The 12,896-nt window shown below is 55.0% G+C and overlaps 1 long non-coding RNA gene across 2 annotated transcripts; it reads left to right on the top strand.

Moving 5' to 3' along the window:
* The first annotated feature begins 8,381 nt into the window (after positions 1 to 8,381).
* Positions 8,382 to 12,294, top strand: LOC117084481. 2 transcript variants are annotated; one of them, XR_004437472.1, is made up of 4 exons: positions 8,382 to 8,790; positions 9,640 to 10,191; positions 10,643 to 10,779; positions 12,258 to 12,294. It is a non-coding gene; the product is annotated as an uncharacterized LOC117084481 (long non-coding RNA). The 2 variants fall into 2 exon arrangements; XR_004437471.1 differs by lacking the exon at positions 8,382 to 8,790 and having other exon boundaries at positions 9,516 to 10,191.
* The last annotated feature ends 602 nt before the right edge of the window (positions 12,295 to 12,896 follow it).

Raw genomic sequence — 12,896 nt, forward strand, 5'->3', positions numbered from 1 at the left:
GCTGAAGGCTTGCCAGAACTCCTGTGCTAACAAACCCTCAATCGAATGCTGCCCGGGCCAGGGCCTGTGCTCAGTGGTTCAGGCCACCTCCTTTAATCCTCACAACTGCTCTGTGAAGTTGTCACTCTAGGTCTTGAGGTGAGGAAACCAGCGTAGAGCAAACACGCCACTCTCCCAAGGTCACGTCGCTTCCCAAGGTCGCGTTGCTTCCAAGAGGCAGGAGGGCAGCTCCTATGACCTGTAACCACCACGATGTATGTCTGTGGGCGGTTTCCACATTTTATTTCAACGTAGGGCCATAGTTAAGACGAGGCCTCTGAATGTGGGCTGCCTGGTTTCAACCTCTGTAACGTAAGATTAGTATCTAGAAGAAAACACACACACACACACACACACACACACACTAGTCGTATCTCATCGTGTGGTTATGACGTGGATTACACAGTGCATGGAAAGGGCTTGGCACAAACCCCCACACACGGCAGGTGCTTCGTGGAGGGAGCAGTGATCATCATAGCACGATAAAGGAGGCAGGAGGCAGGCCAGGCCTTGGGATGCCAGTTCCCATGACAACAGCCGCCGGCTCCTGCCCGGCTCGGTGCAGGTTCCCCTGTGGCCCTGACAACAGAGGTGAAGGGTGCTGCTTCGGACACGAGGTCTTTGCTACTGTTTTACAGAAAATCCACCAACACTGGTGTCTCCAGGCCAAAGGGGATGGGGGCGTGGGCTGAGGTTCTTTGAGGGAATGGGAAGAAGATCACCCAACAACGGCTCTGCCTCCTGTTAAGAAAGCAACTGCTGCCTCTGCTTTGTGGCCAGGCAGTGTTTCAAGCTGAAGGAAGTCAGAAGCAATGGTGGTTCCGAGCTCTGTTCCAGGGTGGCTGCCTCCGCCCTCCCTGCTCCTCCCTGACCTCCCCAGCAGGCAGCGTCCCAGGCTCTGCCTCTCCACGTGGGCCTCTGCCTCACCTCTTCTCACCGTTCCAGGCTTGTGTCCTCCCTTCCCCCTGCTCCTCCTCCTCCTGTCTTTCCTTCTCATCACACACTCTTCTGCTCTCCCTCGACTGCTCTCTCCCTCCCTCTCTCCCTCCCACTTTTCCTGAACCACAGCTTCCGGGAACACAGAGTCACCTGTCTGGCCCCTTTCATGTACTGGCTGCGGTTCTGGAAGGGCCTGGTCGGGGTATGGAAGCCCAGGGAACCGCCCGCCAGGCTGGAGGCAGGGCCTGCACAGGGCATCCGTGTCTGCCTCTCCCTGGGCTTCCACCTCCTACCCGGGCACCCACGTTCCCAGCGGCTTTCTGCTCGGGGAAGTTCTGCTGCTGAAACTGGGGATTCCCAGAGTGGAAGGGGCCCTGCCGAATAGCCAGCCACCTCCTCTACTTCTCAGTGAGAAGAAAACCAAGGCGGTGGGGGTGGGGGACGCAAGGTGGGGCTTCCCCGGGATCACACAGCTGAGCAGAGGCCAGGCCAGGGGTCCCTGATCTGCTGCCTGAGTCCTGGGCCCTTCCTGCCTCCCCACGGAGAGGAGACGGCTGGGTCAGAGGCCTGGCCTGTCAACAGGAAGGGCACGTCCTTCTTCCTAAAGGCCCAGCGATCGGGCTCCAGTGTAGCAATGAGGACACTGAGGACACAGGTGAGTGCTACCGGAGGTCCAGGCCTGGGGAAGCGCTCGGCCTGCATTTGCTCGCTTAGTCCTCAGCCTCCTGAATGAGGCACTGCCTTTACTCTTGAGGGTGTCTCGGGCCTGCAAAGACCAGGTGTGCTGGAGGACCTTCAGGGCTACTCTTCTGTTTTTTTTTTTGTTTTTTTTTTTTTGAGACGGAGTCTCGCTCTGTCGCCCAGGCTGGAGTGCAGTGGCGCAATCTCAGCTCACTGTAACTTCCACCTCTCGGGTTCAAGCGATTCTCCTGCCTCAGCCTCCCGAGTAACTGGGACTACAGGCTCGCCCACCACGCCCGGCTAATTTTTTGTGTTTTTAGCGGAGACGGGGTTTCTCCATGTTAGCCAGGATGGTCTCGATCTCCTGACCCCGTGATCCGCCCGCCTTGGCCTCCCAAAGTGCTGGGATTACAGGCGTGAACCCCCGTGCCCGCACTGTTCAGGGCTACTCTCGCACTGATCTCCTGTGATTCCTTGACTGAGTGACCAGGGAGGAAGGTCCCTGGTCTGAGGACAAGTCCTGAGGTGAACAGGGCTCCAGGCAGGATTTATTCCATGGCCCATTAGTATCCTTTGGCTGAACCTGAGTCGTGCTGAACCTCATCTGTCCCGAGTAGTGGTGGAGGCATGAGGTCAGCAAGTGAAAGCACTGGCCCCTGGGCAGGGCCCTGGGCTGTCTGGGCTGGGAGAGTCCCCCAGCCAAATTTAGCTCCTAGACGCCTGTTCTTCAGCCCCTGACGGGAGTGGAAAGATCCCTCCTGCCTGCCTTTTCCTGGCAGGGCAGTAAGCGGCTGTGTAGGGAGCACAGGCCGGGCACCCGGAGAGCTGGGTGACAGGTGGCTCTGCTGCCTGCTGGATGTGTGGTCCTGGATGAGGCCCCGACCTCTCCGAGCCGCTCTGATCTCAATGCAAAGCTGAAACTAGACTCCATGCCCGGCCTACCTCACAGTGCGCTTGTAGGATCAGAAGGTACATGATGGGCCAGTGTGGAGGCTCACATCTGTCATCCCAGCACTTTGGGAGGCTGAGGTGGGTGGATCACCTGAGGTCAGGAGTTCAAGACCAGCCTGGCCAACATGGCGAAACCCTGTCTCTACTAAAAATACAAAACTTAGCCGGGCGTGGTGGGGCCTGTCATCCCAGAGGCTGAGGCGGGAGAATCGCTTGAGGTTGCAGTGAGCCGAGATCGCTTCATTGCACTCCAGCCTGGGTGACAGAAGAAAGACGAAGAAGGGGAAAAAGAAAAAAAAAGAGAAGGGAAAACCTTCCTGGACTTGTATTCCTTTCCTCAGGCCGGGACCAGGTGGGTGTGCGGTGGTTGTAAAGGGAACAGTGAGAGGGTCTGACTCAGGCGTGGGGACCTGGAGGGAGTAATTCCCTTTCTCTTCTGTCTCCATTTTCTCTCCTTGGGCCCCGACTCTTTTGCAGGCTCTGAATGTAGATTATTTGGGGGTCGGGTGTGGTGGCTCATGCCTGTAATCCCAGCACTTTGGGAGGCTGAGGCAAGTGGATCATGTGAGTCCAGGAGTTTGAGAGTAGCCTGGGCAATCTATTGAGTCCCTGTCTCTATATAATAAAATAAAAAATTAAATAAAATAGAGCACTGGGAAATGGTCAAGGCTGAGGATGGGCCACCTCATTCTGACTCCCAGGCGGACGGCGCGGCCCGCCTTTCTTGGATGACCTTCCCAGCTCCTTCTCTTCCCCACCAAGTATCTATCCCCAGGGGAAGGAGCTGGCCAGACTTGGGTTTGGTGCAGAGATGGGGCCCCCTCTGCTCCCAGCTGGCAGCATAGTCTGTTAGCCACCCACAGCCCCTGGCCTCAGCGTGCCCTGGAGTGGAAGCCTCTGGAAGGCCTCAAGGCCTGGTGGTGCTCAGCTCACTCTGAGCCTTTGGCGAGGGCCTGGGCTGCTGGCCCAGCTTGGTCAGGAGGCTCTGGCTGCCTTGGGTACAATCCAGGCCAGAGAGTAAAGGGAGTTTGTTCCTGAAGCAGAGACCAGAAGTAGGCACACACAGCGCTCTTTGCTTTGGAGTAGAAGCCTTTAAAGATTTGTTTTCTTTAAATATCCTGCTGCAGGAAAGAGAAGCCAAAAACCAAACATTCCGAAAACATGGATTTCAGGTGGCTTTAAAGGAGCTGTTTGTTTGGTTTCCGTCCCACCCTGTTTCTGCTCAGTGGGGTCTGGGGCACTTGTCCCTGGGGTTGGGTGGAGGGTCCACGCCCTTCCAGGCTCACTCGTCCAGCCTCAGCAGCAGGTCTCCTCGGCACCAGATCTAGCCTGAGGGCCCCCGGTCGTGGCCCAGCCCTGAGCTTGGTCCCGGGGAGGGTTTGTGCACAGCCACGTCAAGGAAAAAAGAAGACCACTTTTCCTTTATATCAGCTGCACCTGGCACTGTTGGCCACACCCTCTTTCTTGAAACCTCTTTTTTTTTTTTTTTTTTTTTTTTTTTTGAGGCGGAGTCTCGCTCTGTCGCCCGGACTGGAGTGCAGTGGCCGGATCTCAGCTCACTGCAAGCTCCGCCTCCCGGGTTCACGCCATTCTCCTGCCTCAGCCTCCCGAGTAGCTGGGACTACAGGCGCCCGCCACTTCGCCCGGCTAGTTTTTGTATTTTTAGTAGAGATGGGGTTTCACCGTGTTAGCCAGGATGGTCTCGATCTCCTGACCTCGTGATCCGCCCGTCTCGGCCTCCCAAAGTGCTGGGATTACAGGCTTGAGCCACCGCGCCCGGCCCGAAACCTCTTTTACTCTTGGCCTCAGGAATCAGACATAGTTCTTTTGTTGTTGTTGTTATTGCTATTTTTGAGACAGAGTCTTGTTCTGTCACCCAGGCTGGAGTGCAATGGTGCGATCTCCGCTCACTGCAGCCTCCGCCTCCCGGGTTCAAGCGATTCTCCTGCCTCAGCCTCCTGAGTAGCTGGGACTTTAGGCACCCACCACCACACCTGGCTAATTTTTGTATTTTTAGTAGAGATAGGCTGTCTTGAACTCCTGACCTCAGGTGATCTGCCTGCCTTGGCCTCCCAAAGTGCTGGGATTACAGGCGTGAGCCACCGTGCCCTGCCGAGGGATCAGACACACTTCTGACCCTCCTGACTCGTGGCTGCTCTTCCCATCACCTCTACCATGAATCGTTCAGGTCCCATCCTTGGTCCTCAAGCTCCTGCTACTATGTGACCAATGAGGTTCCAGGTCCTGTCTTGGTCCTCAAGCTCCTGCTACTAGGGGACCAGTGAGGTTCAGCAGGACTCAGCCTGCTCTTGGAGAAGTCACTCATTCCTTTGGCTTCAGCAGTGCTGGGCCTGCCAAGCCTCCATCTCCAGGCCCTCAGGTCCTCCCAGGAGTCCAGGTTTTGTGCTTCATTTTCTAGGATTGAATTATTCCCTGGGATCTCCCGGGCGTTTAAGGTCTTTCCACGTCCCAGTACCCGGAGAGAGGAAGCAAACATGAGGGGAGCCACGGAGTAAGAGGAACACCTGCTTGTGTGCAGGCGGTTGAGCATGGTGTGGGTTCATGGGACGGTATCTGGGTGCCCCAGACTCATCCCAAGCTTGGGGCTGGGATAGAAAAGTCCAAAGGGGCCGGGCGCGGTGGCTCACGCCTGTAATCTCAGCACTTTGGGAGGCAGAGGTGGGCGGATCACTTGAGGTCAGGAGTTCGAGACCAGCCTGGCCAACATGGTGAAACCCTGTCTCTTCTAAAAATACAAAAATTAGCTGGGCATGATGGCACGTGCCTGTAGTCCCAGCTACTTAGGAGGCTGAGGCAGGAGAATCACCTGAACCCAGGAGGCAGAGGTTGAGCCAAAATTGCGCTACTGCACTCCAGCCTGGGTGACAGAGTGAGACTCTGTCTGGAAAAAAAAAAAAATCCAAAGAGTGCCCCAAAGCTAGCCCCAACCAAGAGTGGGGCAGGAATTAGGGGGGTCCTCAAGCAGCCTCGTCGGCCTCCTTGCGCCTGGTGCCCTGATCCAGTGGCTCTGGTAGAAGGGGTTGGGGAAGGAGAGTTGCGGGAGGGGGCGTTGAGAGGTGCTGTCATCCAGGAGGAGCTGGTCATAAGATTGGGGCCTGAACGGGGTGATAGAAATAAGAATTCACCTGTTCACACATTCAACAAACACTGAGTAGCCACACCGTATTCAGGAGGCAAGGAAATAAATTTTTAAAGAGAATGTATTCATGCATAGTATAATTAGGTATTAATTTAAAATTATAGCCAGGCACAATGGCTCACACCTGTGATCCCAGCACTTTGGGAAGCCGAGGTGAAAGGATTACTTGAGCCCAGGAGTTTGAGACCTGCCTGGGCAACATAGTGGCTCACCCTACCTCTACAAAAAAAACAGACAAAAACTAGCCAGGCACGGTGATGCACACCTTTAATCCCAGCTATTCAGGAGGCTGAGGTGGGAGGATCACTGGAGCCCAGGAAGCAGAGGCTGCAGTGAGCTTTAATTTCGCCACTGCACTCCAAGCTGAACAGAGCGAAACCCTGTCTCAAAAATAAAATGAAAAAATAAAATAATAAAATAAAATAAAATTACATGTAGGCTAGGTGCAGCAGCTCATGCCTGCAATCCCAGCTCTTTGGGAGGCTGAGGTGGGAGGATCACTGGAGCTCAGTAATTTTACAGCAACCTGGGCTTTGTTGTGAGCAAGTCCCCATCTCTACAAAAAGTCGTATCATTAGAGTACGGTGGCACATGCCTGCCAGGAGTAGTCACAGCTACTTGCGAGGCTGAGGCGGGAGGATTGCTTGAGCCCAGGAGGCGGAGGTTGCAGTGAGCCGAGATCATACCGCTGCACTCCAGCCTGGCTGACACAGTGAGACCCTGTTTCAAAAAAAAAAAATTTAAAAATTTAAAATAAAATTATACATATGTATTTTTAAAAGACTAGAGGCAAATTCATCAAATGCTCATGGTGACAGAGCGAGCGTTTTCCCGTCGGGGATCCCGGCCGTGGGTCTGGGTGGCAGGGCACCTGCATTCTCAGCCCAGCTTCCCTGCCTCGCCAAGTGACTACGGAAAGCCTTTTCCTCTCTGGGCCTGTTTCCTTATCTGTGAAATGACAGCGTGGAACCAGAAGATCTAGGACTCTTTCCAGATCTGAGTTACACGAGGATATTCAGGACTCAGGATTTACGCAGAGCTGCACGGGCATGGTGGGGGGGCTGCCCATCAAGCTGCGGGCCTTGCCAGTCACGCCCTCCATACAACCCTCTCTTGGCAGCTCCACGGAGGGGAGGAAGCGGCCGCCTGCCCGGCTGTCAGACTCTGATCTCAAATTAGAAAGACGCCTCTCATCTCTGCCCTGCTTTGAATCTGAGAGGCCTCCTCCGCCCTTCAGCTGCAGCCTCGTGACCAGGAACAGAGCGGGCCCTGTGTCCTGGAGGCCTTCATCAGGGAAGGGGGAAGCCGTCCATGCAGGAGGTGGCATGTATTGATTACCTGGGCCCCGTCCCTACGCCCCAAAGCCAGACACTGTGCTTGTGAGTTGTTACTTAGGTGACATTCATTCCCCACCACGTCCCTGGGCAGGAGGCAGGATGCTCGCCTCTGTGGCAGGCGGAGGTGAGGCTCAGTGAGGAGAAGGAGGTGATGTGTCTGTGGCAGGGGGAGGAGGTGAGGCTCAGCGGGGAGAAGGAGGTGATGCCTCTGTAGCAGGGGGAGGAGGTGAGGCTCAGCGGGGAGAAGGAGGTGATGCGTCTGTGGCAGTGGGAGAAGGTGAGGCTCAGCGAGGAGAAGGAGGTGATGCCTCTGTAGCAGGGGGAGGAGGTGAGGCTCAGCGAGGAGAAGGAGGTGATGCGTCTGTGGCAGGCAGAGGAGGTGAGGCTCAGCGGGGAGAAGGAGGTGATGCGTCTGTGGCAGTGGGAGGAGGTGAGGCTCAGCGGGGAGAAGGAGGTGATGCCTCTGTGGCAGGCAGAGGAGGTGAGGCTCAGTGGGGAGAAGGAGGTGATGCCTCTGTAGCAGGGGGAGGAGGTGAGGCTCAGCGGGGAGAAGGAGGTGATGCCTCTGTAGCAGGGGGAGGAGGTGCGGCTCAGCGAGGGGAAGGAGGTGATGTTCACCTCTGTGGCAGGCGGAGGAGGTGAGGCTCAGCGAGGAGAAGGAGGTGATGTTCACCTCTGTGGCAGGGGGAGGAGGTGAGGCTCAGCGGGGAGAAGGAGGTGATGCGTCTGTGGCAGGGGGAGGAGGTGAGGCTCAGCGGGGAGAAGGAGGTGATGCGTCTGTGGCAGGCGGAGGAGGTGAGGCTCAGCGAGGAGAAGGAGGTGATGCGTCTGTGGCAGTGGGAGGAGGTGAGGCTCAGCGAGGAGAAGGAGGTGATGTTCACCTCTGTGGCAGGCGGAGGAGGTGAGGCTCAGCGAGGAGAAGGAGGTGATGTGTCTGTGGCAGGGGGAGGAGGTGAGGCTCAGCGGGGAGAAGGAGGTGATGCGTCTGTGGCAGGGGGAGGAGGTGAGGCTCAGCGGGGAGAAGGAGGTGATGCGTCTGTGGCAGGGGGAGGAGGTGAGGCTCAGCGGGGAGAAGGAGGTGATGCGTCTGTGGCAGGGGGAGGAGGTGAGGCTCAGCGAGGAGAAGGAGGTGATGCGTCTGTGGCAGTGGGAGGAGGTGAGGCTCAGCGAGGAGAAGGAGGTGATGTTCACCTCTGTGGCAGGCGAAGGAGGTGAGGCTCAGCGAGGAGAAGGAGGTGATGCCCCTGTGGCAGGCGGAGGAGGTGAGGCTCAGCGAGGAGAAGGAGGTGATGCGTCTGTGGCAGTGGGAGGAGGTGAGGCTCAGCGAGGAGAAGGAGGTGATGTTCACCTCTGTGGCAGGCGGAGGAGGTGAGGCTCAGCGAGGAGAAGGACACGGGGACCGATGCGGGGTGGGAACCAGCTCTCTCTGCATCGGAGTTGGAAGCAGCCAGATGGAGCTCATCGTCTCTCCCAAGGACCAAGGGGATTTCCAGCTACTGAGCTAGTTGCCAGTGACCTGCTTTTTTCTTTCACAGCTTCCCTATTTTGTCACCAAATTCTTTTTTCCCCCAGCCTGGTCCCAACTGGGCGATGCCTCCCCTCTGTTTTCTTCTTTAAATTCCGGAACAGGAGAGCACAGGAAATTCTGTCTGTTCTTCCATCTGGTCTCAGATTTTCAGACAGGTATTCAAGATATTAAATAAAAAGTTGGCTGGGTGCAGTGGCTCACACCTGTAATCTCAGCACTTTGGGAGACCAAGGCGGGCAGACGAGTTAAGGCCAGGAGCTCGAGACCAGCGTGGTCAACATGGTGAAACCCCATCTCTGCTAAAATTACAAAAATTAGCCGGGTGTGGTGGCAGGTGCTTATAGTCCCAGCTACTGGAGAGGCTGAGGCAGGAGAATCACTTGAGCCGAGATCGCACCACTGCACTCCAGCCTGGCGACAGAGCAAGACTCTGTCTCAAAAAAAAAAAAAAAAAAAAAAGGAATTTCTTATCAAATGCTCTTGCTTTTCTATTTTGACCATTGGTGTTGTAATAATATTTGTCAGATGTTCATTACGCTTGTTCAGAAATCCTGGTGTGTTGCGGGTTAACTGGCCCTTGATGGACAAGCCCCAACATCTAAATAAAATAACACTGTTGCAGTGGGAAAATGTGTTTGGATCATATCTTGGAATATGACTTAGCTGGAAGTTGGGGCTGCCGTAATTTTTTTATTTATTTTATTTTTTTGAGACAGAGTCTCCCTTTGTTGCCCAGGCTGGAGCGCAGTGGCACGATCTCGGCTCACTGCAACCTCCACCTCCCGGGTTCAAGTGATTCTCCTGCCTCAGCCTCCTGAGAAGCTGGAATTACAGGTGCCTGCCTCCACGTCCGGTTAATTTCTTGTATTTTAGTAGAGAAGGGGTTCTCTATGTTGGCCAGGCTGGACTCGAACTCCTGACCTCAGGTGACCCGTCCGCCTCGGCCTCCCGCAGTGCTGGGATTACAGGTGTGAGCCACTGCACCCGGCCTTAATTCTTAACAGATTCAAATCAGCTACATCTTGGGTAGGGTTCTTCACCTTGTTCACCTGGCCGGTGGTCCGCAGCTCACAAGATGTCCCAGGGATGAAGTGGGGTAAGCTATGAGGCTGCGGCAGTGCACGAGAGGTGCTCCTAAAACCCCCTCGCTGGCCCCCACCCCGTTCTGTGCTGGGCAGTCATGTCTCAGTCTTGAAACCCCGGTTTCCTCATCTGTGAATCAGGGTGACTGTCCTGGAGTTGCCGCGCCTGCCTCCTAGGAGGGCTGGGAGATACTGAGCAGGGAGTGGGAAGGGCTTTCTATGCTGAAGACACAGAGTACAAGGTATTATAGGCCCCATCCTCCTCTGGATTAATCTGTTTTTGAAGAGAGACATCTCCAGCCCCCATGTCCTGGAATCTTTGTAGAGGGTCAGCTCTGAGCTCATGGAGCCAGGCCCTGCCTGCCCACCCAGCTCTAGAGGCTACAGCTGCAGTAAGAAACGAATCTGCCCTCACCTCCTTCGCCTGGAGCCAGCCTCCCCAGCACTCTGGTCTCAGGCGCTGGCGGGCAGCAGGTGAGTGCTGTGACAGTGGCATGAAGGTGGGACTCCTGGGTGAGCTGATGCCACTTTGCCTTGGGCCTTCGGGTTCTTTGTCCTTGGTGTCCCTCCTTTTGTCTCCCGGACTCTGGGGGTGGAGGGCCCTGATCCTGGCTTCCCAGGTGGCTGGTGACTCCCCTAGGATGGACGTTTCCCACGGCCTGCAGTCACCGCGCACCTACCTTGGACAGGAGCAGGTGCAGGGCTGCCCCTCCACTATGCCGGTCTCCAGTGCATAAGAGCCTCTGGCCACGGCCTGGCAGCCCCCCACAACCCCCGCCCAGGGGACTTTCTGTTTTCACAGTTAAGCATTTATTTAATGAGTGTTAGGAAAAAATAGAGCTAACTCAAAAGAGGCCTGGACAAGCATGGAAGGATTTGGAGACAGTTTATTTATTTATTTATTTTATTATTATGATGATTTTAGAGATGTAGGGCTTACTCCCAGGATGGAATGTGAAGGAGAGACGGTGGCTCACTGCAGCCTTGACCTCCCAGGCTCAAGCTATCCTCCTGTCTCAGCCTCCAGAGCAACTAGGACTACAGGTGCACCACCATGCCCAGGTGATTTGTTTAATCTTCATTTTTTTATAGAGAGGGGGGTTTCGTCATGTTGCCCAGACAGGTCTTGAACTCCTGGCCTCAAGCAATCCTTCCACGTTGGCCTCCCAAAGTGCTGGAATTACAGGCGTAAGCCATTGTGCCCAGCCCTGGAGACAGGAGATTTTTGTTTTGCTTAGTTTTTGGTGGTGTCTCACTCTGTCGCCCACGCTGGAGTACGGTGGTGCAATCTCAGCTCACTGCAACCTCCGCCTCCTGGGTTCAAGCCATTCTCCTGCCTCAGCCTCCTGAGTAGCTGCAACTACAGGCGCCCACCACCACGCCTGGCTAATTTTTGTATTTTTAGTAGAGACGGGGTTTCGCCATGTTGGCCAGGATGGTCTCGAACTCCTGACCTTGTGATCCGCCCGCCTCAGCCTCCCAAAGTGCTGGGATTACAGGCGTGAGCCACCGTGCCCAGCCAGGAGACTGGAGCTTTTCGAATGGATCCACTAAAAGGAACAAGAAAGGCTGTGTGTTGGATCTATCATGGATGCTCTGGGCTCTTCAGTGAAGTACTTGTTTATAAAGTGAGATGATTTAAAGCTGGTTTGGTGACAAACACCAAGTGAAAAGCCACACAGGTGGCGTGCAGGTGTGGGAAGAATTGTGACGGGAAATGGAATGCCTTGAGTTGGGGAAATGCTGTTTTCCATCCAATGCTCACAACAGTCCTCTGAGTGCAGGTCTTACTGTCTCATCTTACAGAGACAGAAACAGGCCCAGAGAGGTGAGGGGAGTTGCACAAAGTCACTCAGCGAGGGAGTGGAGACGCTGATCAATGGTGATGACTGATCTTCCATGGCTGGTAGACCTGGAAAAAGGAGTCTTCCAGGACCACTGAGCCAGGGTGCCATGGAGCCCTGGGCTAACGGTTCAGTCCTCTTCTCCGCTGCTGAGCTGTGCCAGGCAGGGGCGTACCCTCGGACCAGAAACGGTTGCATCAGACTGGCACAGGCCTGTGGCAGGGCAGATAGCGAGACTGATTGGGAATTGGCAGGTGAGGGATGGCAAGAAGGAGAACCAGGTCAACTCATGTCTGCAGAGGCCTGGCAGGCTGGGCTGCCACAGGAACCTCAAGTGTGGAGGAGGAGTAACATTTGTTCACAGGCTGAGGTTCTTTTAAGCACAGGTTGGCCTGGAACTGGTCTCCTGTTGCAGGCCTCTAACATGGAAGCTGGTGATAGGTAAGAAGGATGTGAGTCAAAGGAAAGCTATAAGCTCCACAACCACACACACCCGCTCAGACAGACACAGTCCTCACCACAACCACACACACACACTGCAGCAAATGCACGACCTTCCTAGCAGGTGTTTGTCCCGGGGCCTCTTTTAGAACACACAGGGTGTGGTTTTCACCTTTGGAATGACTCACTGTTCTGTCCTGTCTCTCTGCCTTTGTTCTATTGCTAATCATAAAGGTTTTTTTTTTTTTTTTTAAGGTGGAGTCTCGCTCTGTCACCCAGGCTGGAGTGCTGTGGTGTGATCTCGGCTCACTGCAAGCTCCGCCTCCCGGGTTCACGCCATTCTCCTGCCTCAGCCTCCCGAATAGCTGGGACTACAGGCGCCGCCACCTCGCCCGGCTAATTTTTGTGTTTTTAGTAGAGACAGGGTTTCACCGTGTTGGCCAGGATGGTCTCCATCTCTTGACCTCGTGATCTGCCCACCTCAGCCTCCCAAAGTGCTGGGATTACAGGCGTGAGCCACCGCGCCCGGCCATGTCACCCATAAAATTTAATAGCATGAAGTTTCATATGAGCCTGTGGTGGCCAGAGATGTAAACATTGGTTCAAATAAAACTAACAAACAAAGGTGCATTTCTTTTTTTGTGTGTGTTTGTTTTGAGGCTAAGTCTCGCTCTGTCATCCAGGCTGGAGGTGCAGTGGCGTGATCTCGGCTCACTGCAAGCTCCGCCTCCCTGGCTCAAGCAATTCTCGTGCCTCAGCCTCCCAAGTAGCTGGGATTACAGGCGTCCATGACCATGCCCAGCTAATTTTATGTTTTAGTAGAGATGGGGTTTTGCCATGTTGGCCAGGCTGGTCTCAAACTCTTGGCTTCAAGCTATTCACCTGCCTTAGCCT

Source organism: Trachypithecus francoisi, unplaced genomic scaffold (genome assembly GCF_009764315.1).
Source record: "Trachypithecus francoisi isolate TF-2019V2 unplaced genomic scaffold, Tfra_2.0 Lachesis_group0, whole genome shotgun sequence".
Classification (NCBI taxonomy): Eukaryota; Metazoa; Chordata; class Mammalia; order Primates; family Cercopithecidae; genus Trachypithecus; species Trachypithecus francoisi.